Genomic DNA, 8,532 nt, shown 5'->3' with positions numbered 1-8,532 from the left:
TAAAACAAACTCCATCCTTGCTCCCTTCCTGTGTTAGTATCTTTCTGGAACTCATTGCCTTCTTCACTGGAATTGTGTCACCTGCTTAGTCAAAAAGAGAACATGAAAGAAACAACCAACATTCTTGGAAAAGGGAACGTCCAGATGGAGACGTCAGAGTCTCATCTAAATCCTTTTCAGTTGGATCGTCTCAGTCTCTGGCCAAAGCCTATTTACTACATAGTACACTACTATAAGTGTTTTTGTTATACACTCAGAACAGAGGGCTTGTTACTATCTGAAATCTTTCATTTCTTGATTAATTTATATATCAAGAAGAAACAGTTGAATTCCCTTTTTAATAGATTACAGATAGACATATTGATATATAGTTCTTCAGAAAGAATTTTTTTCTCTCAACTTCTCTCTTGTAATAGAGTTTCTCTCTTGTAATAACCTCCAGATTTCCCCCAGAAATCTGCATGAAATTTGGATGAAGAAAGTCTAGTCTATCTGTTTATGTACGCATGTTATGGATATTAACTACAATTATTGTGTGTTTTTCAGTGAAGTACGAAGATCTCTTACGTTAATATCAAGGCTATCATCAAGGAAACAGACATCAGAACTGTCCCAGTATAAAAGAGGAAACAGCTTAACTCAAAACTGTCTTCTCACAAAACCAGGTTGCATGTAAGAGAATAATACATTCTTCTTCATAAATCTCACTAGAACCTTCCCATTTTATTGCCACACATCATAACCTGCTCAAAAGCCTGAACTGTGAATTCCCTACCTGTAGATATCCAACCCACAGTGACTTACACAAGAGTTGAAGGAAATTCTAATTTATAGGTATAGAGGCAGCTCCATTTGTGAGGAATCAAAAAAACAAACTCATGTTCGAAGACCATGTTCCTTATTGACACTCAGGTCATCTGCTCACATAACCTATACTTTTGTTTCCTTTGTCTCCACCACTGCTATGAAGTGGTCCAATATTTTGAACTTATCTGTAGTCTGTCTCCTTATACCAGACATGTCTTTGAACTCGGGTTCTGTCCCTTGAGAAGAACTCAGAATTTTGAAACAGCAAAAATAGAAGCATAGAGAAAAATATGAAAGGCTTTACCTTTATTGTTTCCTCTTGCAAAAAAAAAAGATATGCACAAATGGAGCAAATCATGAGATGCGCTAAAATTCAACTCCATGTTGAAAACAGAAGCTATTTTGTGGCAAAAACATTACTCCTGTTATGCTGACAGTTTTGAAGATACATAGGGTCATTCTGCTTAATGAACACGGGATTCAGAAGAAATGACAGTTACTTGCTAGGTCTTTGATTCAAATTCTTTGAAGTCTAGTTGATTTTAATAGGCTTTAGATGAGAGTCCTGTGTAAATAATTGTGGACATTTCTCACTGATTTAAAAAATGGACGTGATTTGGCACTTCAGCAGAAGATGTATTTGTAAAAAACATCACTTAAGTATTTACTTAATGTTCAGCTTGAAAATAGCGCTACTGAGTTCAGAATTAATGCCATTTGAGACTATTCCACTATCAATGCAAAAGTATCTTGGGATGAACAGTTAACTTCAACAAGCCTATTGCCTTCTTGGGCGTCAATAATGTCTCTCTCACCGTAATAAAGTCTGTTCTTTCGTCCTTACAGGCAGCTGCTTATCTTTCTAGCAAATATGGAAGGCAGCTTAATCTCTTTATTCCCTCCTTGAAAACTGTGTGCAAAAAGATATGAGACATTCTACAGAGAGGAAAGGTCAAAAACATGTCGCACAAGCATGCCATATGAAACCATGTAATGTCCTTTCTTCTAATTCACTTTGCAGTTCTCTCATACATTCTTCTTAGAGCTTCAGAGCATCAGTTTAGTCTTTAAACTGCCATGTGAGACAAGTAAATATTTCCACTACTTAAAGATTAAGAAAAGGGAGAGAAAAAGAGAGAAAAGGTGACACAGGAACTCTGCTGTAGCTTCCTTAAATATATGACCATCTGCTCTCCTGATGGACGTATAGATACTATATGCTGACTCCAACAAGCTGGCTGCTAAGCCTGTTAGTTTATCCTTTTTTAATCTTGCACTGATATCATCTCAAGCTAAGCTTTTGGCCTGGAGTCTAAATGAATGGTTCGACCTGCTTGTTATTTTTTTAGCCTTGCACTACACATATACTCGGGTATTTGTGACTTATCTGCATACTATCTGTGTAGAAAGAGCCACAAGCTAAATTGTTTTGTTTAATGATTCCATGCTAAAACATAACACATGTTTTAAACAGCAATCATATAGTGATGTCCTGGTAGTTGCTTGCACACAGATTTTTTCTTCTGACATGCCTTAAGGACAAAAAGCCAATAAAAAGACAAAAACTTTTGTGTGGCTCCACAAACATCAATTCATCATGTGAAACTTTCCCAGTTCCACAGCTAAATCCCATACTGACTCCATCTGAACTTAGCTAGAACTAGATGGAATTTAACACCATCAGTAGTTTTCTAAATCATCACCTTGATTCTGAGAAAATCATCCTCCCATAAACTTCTTTTTTCCATTGCTGCAGAAAGCTCATGGTATGTGTCCAAGATAGAATCATCACTTGGTAGGGTCAGCACAGTAGTATGCTAACCAATGTGCCTTAAATCCTAGTTTTCCGATCCACTAAAGAAGACAGGTGGATAATGGAACTATTTTACTAAAATATGTTCTAGTTATCACTGCAGCTTTACTTGGAGGAAGCACACAATTAATCGGAAGGTTTTTTTCATGTTACTGTGTCATAGAAGATCGTTTATTCTGTAGGCATTACATTTTTCTGTATTAAAAGATATTTCCATCTTTCTAAGCGATGTTCAAAATACTCCATTCTACAATATTACCACCCTAATTCTGAAGCATATGGGTATTCAGCAATATGTTGTGTGATCTGCAAAGTGAATCATTGCTCTGCTCAATATGCCAAGTCGTCAGCTTTTTTAGTTTTGTGGAGAAAGCTCCTTCTGAAATACCCAGGACTACAATGTGATTTGACAGTTAACTGTTCTCAAGCCTCATTAGCTCCAGCAACAATCCTAGCCTAAGTGGGAAAATACTGGATGCTATGCTGACTTACTACAATTCTCTTCTAGAATTATCTTGCTGAATTCTCTCTCTGTTTTCCTCTGAGATTATACTGAAAACATTCCATTAACCTTACATTCGGGAATTAAAAATAAACCAAAAGGAATTGATAAAATAGATTACAACATCGCAAACAAACCTTAAAATTAGTTCCATTAAGAAAAATCTTTTCTGTCCTACAGATCATCAGGTGACACTGGATATTTAAGCTTTAGCTTAGTGAAACTCATTTGATGATTGGTATGGGACCTTGTGATTTCAAAATATATACATTTAGAGACACTTTCACAGAATTCTCCCCAGTTTTTACAGCATTTATTCACATAGGTATTTTGAAACAAAACTGGAAATATCAGTATGTTGTGGCAGTGGAAGAAGTATTGCCTGCCTTTTTTCCACATATCTATCCTGTGCTACAGCCTTCAGACAGCTTTGTTATCAGAAAGTAGTCTAAAGTACCCATTCAGTAAGCAGATTTTATGGAAGTGGGTTGAAGCAGGCTGACAAAATCTGTATTGGTTTAATTAGGCTGCCAGAGCAACTTTCTCAGACACCATTTTCTTTAACCAGGAAAGAAGAATGTTATTAGTGAATTGTCTTTACTTAATAATAGATGACTTGTGGTTATTTTCCCTTCATCCTTTAGACAGCAAATTGTCTCTGCTAGGTAACCTTGAGGTGGCCCTTTAATGTACAATCTGAATTTTAGATATTTACTACTTATTACTAAAACAGGTGAGCTCTAGGAGCTAAGGAAGAAGATCTTTATGTAGAAAGTGCACAAATTTCCTTTCAAAAAGGATTCTATAGTCATGTAAACACAGTTCCTATAGGAAAAACAATGGTTTTGCAATTTGATAAAAAAAATACTAATATTTCATGCTCAATGGTAAATTGCTGAACCCAAAGTCCACACATATGACCTGGCTGCTCTTGTAGTAGTTGTCCTATATTGATGTTCTGACTGGGCAAGAGTTAGGTAAGAATCCTTGATTTTGTGAAAACACAAAGCTTCTTGTAAGCTTTAATTATCAAACCATAATGTTGTTTGTTCTATTTAGGCCTTTTTAAGGAAGGTGTTATAGAACATTAAAAGCCTATCTTGTATTTTAAAATAAAATAATTACCTCTGTAAGTAAATAAACTCTACTATGTTATCGCTTCTAGCAGAACTGTAAAGGACAGTACATAAATCTCTGTTGCAGCTTAATGGTTAGAAGACAAGCTTACTGCACTGTATTCTAGAATAGCGAACTTTATTTTTAATGAGTTCTATTACAAGCACTAAAATACTTTATAATTAGATGTGATTATGCTTGCATATGATTTCTCAAAACCAAACAATATACACTGTATTGACTTAAGTAATTAGCTTTTGCAGCTACAAGATATGTTCATTTGTCCTCCATTTTATCAACAGCAATTCACATATTTAGTACTAGCAGCACTATGTATAACAGTGTTCCCTACATGCAAACAGTTATGCATCTATGTCAGTGAAAGGTAATACTTCAGACCCCTCAACTAGCATGAGGGTTGATTATAAATGGTTCTGATGTCCCTGAGGAATCTCAGTGATTATTAATGAAACCAATATTACCCGACAGAAGAGCTCAAAGCAGATCTCATCTGAGTCAAACAAGTCTGGTCTATGAAACTTATATTCAGCAGAATTTCCGGTGTATTTTTGCAAATGAGTTATAATGAGGGTTATAAGCTGGATTTGAAGTGTGCCCTGTGTGGGTATGGCTGTGGCATGCAGTAGAAACAGCTTGTATTTTGTGTGCAAAGAGAACATATTAACAAATGGTAATATAAAATAACACCTACTGTGATGGCCAGGGATGGGGGAAAAAAGCATTAGAGGGAAATCTTAGTATTTTCTTCACTTTAGCAATTGACCTGAGCCACATCTCTAGGTCGCTGCATGCGAAGCAGCATCCAACCTCTTGCCTGTGCAGAAACAGATAAAATACCTGAGAAACACTTTCATTTTCTAATTCTAAGGCCCAGTTTATTTAGATTAGTCTTAACCAAAGTAGAACTGTAGCACTGTTCTCTTAGTCTCTCTTTGTCACAGAGGACCTGGATGTTTCTTGTGAATGAGTTGCTGAAATATTTCATAACCTTAGAAGGCTGGAGATAGGAGTCAAAAGTGGTTTGAGACATGAGCAAATCCAAGTAGAAAACTACAGGTCATCAGGTCAGCAAATGTCCAGCTGCTTATGGAAACAATTTGTTTTTCCAAACACTCATTGTTCTCATTCTGCACTGCTTCATAAATTATGTTTCATTTTTCCTCAGACGGTACTAGTTTATTTTCTGTTCATACAACAGCCTTCTTGACCCTTTAAGCCCACAGCTCCTGCCTTCACATTTCTTACTCTCATTTGAGACCTCTTCACATATCCTGCGATGCTTAACATCATTCTCAGGCCAGTGAAGTTTGCTATTTAACTCACATTTGTAAATCCTTATCACATGCTTTCTTTGTGTGATACATTGCAATTATGGGACATTGTCACTCTTTTGTATGTGAATGTCCTTCAGGTGGAGAGTTCAATGGATGAACAGGATACGCACTATTCTCAAGGAAAAATTTACCAGATAAGCCAGCTTTGTAATCATACTTCACTGTTCTGTGATAAGACTTATGAGTCAAAAAAAAAAAAGTCTAACAGCAAGCACCACGCAAAAAACTGGAATCATAAAAAGGAGTATCTTTTTTCTTTGAGATTAGCAAGACAAATACTTAAACCCAGTATTTCATAGCTTTGAAAGATTTGTATGGATCAACTTTTCAGATCTCTTTGTGGCCCAAGAATAAAATATGCTGCCTTCATACCTGGTCAAATACATGGTTGTTCTGTTGTTCTGCTGACTCCACTGTCTTTAACTCAAAGCTACATAATTACTCTAAGCCCTATACTTGCTTTGTCTTCTTTAACAAGCCTTCAATTCACTGAAGATCCTCCCCTCCCTCAGCAATTTAGTTTACTTAATAAATTACCTATTTTCATTTTACACAGGGTTTAGGACCCTGGCCTTGCTACAGATTGGATACACCTTTAAGTAAGTGAAACACCACAGCAAATGTCTGGGCTACATCATTAATAAGATATACCCGTGGGCTGTAAGAAATAAAGCCATTTTCAGCTTCCCATTCCTCACTCCTTCAGAAACAAATTTCAGCCACTGCACTTTGCAAAGTGTTCCAAGTGTGAACAAAGGTTAGAAACACATGTTCCTGAGTCTTCAGGTAGACTGTGAAAACAGATGAGAAAGGTGCAGCTTGTATCTCCTGTCAGCCTCACTAGCAGGTCAGTCAAAAAAGGGGATTTTGCATCTTTTGCAGTGAGCAATCCATGCAGTGACAAACATGACAATTACAAGAGTAAAATAATTATTGTTGATCTTTACTGTGATTCTCCCACTAATTTTAATAAGCGCGATTCGAGAGAGAGGAGAATGGTATTCTACATATCCATTGTAATGCACAAAACAGGAAGTTAGATTTCCATAGCTACACAAATTGGACACCTGAGTAAATAACAAACCTGGGTTTATTTCAGACATTGCAGCGGAGTAGCTGTCTAGCAGATGTAAAGATTCAAGAAACCCACAGCTCTCAAATCTCTCTACATACTGCTTGGAACTATGAATCAGTGTAGGTGACACAGTTGCGACTTAAGACAGTGTAAAGCAAGATATTTTAAGAAGTAATATGATCATTATGGCAGATTACTACACTTCCACACTGCTTGTGTAAGTTTCTGCCTACTTATAAGGTGCTGTAAAAAAGAAAGAAAAGATGGTGATCAGCTAATTTATTGTAATGCCTTCTGGCATTTTGTGCTCATTGGTGGTCAATTCTGTCCAGGCTGCTGGCTCCCAAAAGGACAGTACACTTCCCTGCCTAGTGTTTTGTCCCTGAAAAGGTGTGAGCTACCTAGGGCTACTGAGGACCTGACTGAAAAGCTGGAAGCAGAGGAAGCAGTTTCCCCAGCCAGCTGAGGTGAGAGGCACGGCTGACACTGCATTGGTTCGGTTTGCAAGGCTTTGGCTTTGAATAGCACCAAATGCTCTCTGAAACACAGCTCTGAGCCTGGCTCTCCAGCAGAGTCTTTCAGACTTCATCCCAGAGCAGGCTGGGACCATGAGCCAGTTGGCCAGCTCAGAACAGCAGGATGGCTCTGACCAGTCTGCTCCAGGGATGAATTTGTACAGACGCTTTCTTAAAGTAGCAGCTCCTAGAAGAAGGCACAATGGACTTCTCATCAGGTTAAGCAGATTAACTCAGTCATGGTGGTTCAGTTTTACAATTGCATCGAGTGTGGTTCCCAGCATGTGCTGCGTTTCAGAGACTGCACCCTCAACATCTCACTCTGCTTTTTATGCCAGACTGCTGTGACAATGCTTTGCTTGCAGTTGCCTTCACACAAAGTGCAATACATTCTCTCTACATGTTCTGCAGGAGGCTGAGCAGTGATTTTTTTTTGCACGTTGCTTCCTTTCACCTTATCTCATCACTGTAATATCTTTATCTCATCATTGCAGTACCTCAAAACTGCGCGTGCATGCCACTTCAGAAAGACAAGGAGCACGGCGTCCGTCAATCCCCGAGCAAGGCGAGGCGAGGGCACCCTCGTCCGGCAGCACAGCCACCACGCAGCACAGCGCAGCAAAGCCACCGCACTGTGCCTGCGGCACGCCAAGAACCTACCTCAACAGCTTATTACATTGCAAAAGCAAGCGAGGTGCTGCTGGCAGATAGAGTCGTATTGAGCATTCCAATGCTCTTACTAAGTCCTTTGGCGATTCCAGCACAACAAATGGATATTACCAGTAATTGTTACCAAGAACTCTGCTCATTCATCTCAAAAGCCCAAAGCTACTAGGACTGCCAATATAATCAATTCCACCACTACATAACAGGCCACTGAAGATGCATCACACATAATGAACAAACCTGAGTATTGCAACACCTCTTTGAATAGTTGTGGAGACACTAATATCACAAACAACAAGGGTTGGTTCATAAAGACATCAGACCTGTGTTCTCGTAGCATGAAGCCTCAGCATCTATTACAGTAACAGTGCAGCAAAGGGTTCAAAAGTGTACAAGCTAACCGAACCATTATTGGCCCAAACTTCTGAAAACTGGGTGAGACTGACTTCTTCAGAAACTTTTCACTAACTTTGGATTTTTTAATAGGCTGAGTTACTCACTGCTTTACCAGCTGTAGCTCTAGCATAAAGAGCACAGGCGATATTGGGGGTGGGATAGTGGGGGGAATTCTCTGAGTATCTGTAGGCCGGGTTCCAGTATCACTTGAAACGGTTGACTGATTTCCCTGACCCAGAGGAAAGAGAGGAGGGGAAAGTAAGGAGGGGAAGCAAAATTAAGATAAA

Source organism: Colius striatus, chromosome 11 (assembly GCF_028858725.1).
Source record: "Colius striatus isolate bColStr4 chromosome 11, bColStr4.1.hap1, whole genome shotgun sequence".
NCBI lineage: Eukaryota > Metazoa > Chordata > Aves > Coliiformes > Coliidae > Colius > Colius striatus.
The sequence above is the reverse complement of the archived record's forward strand: the minus strand, read 5'-3'. Positions refer to the sequence as shown.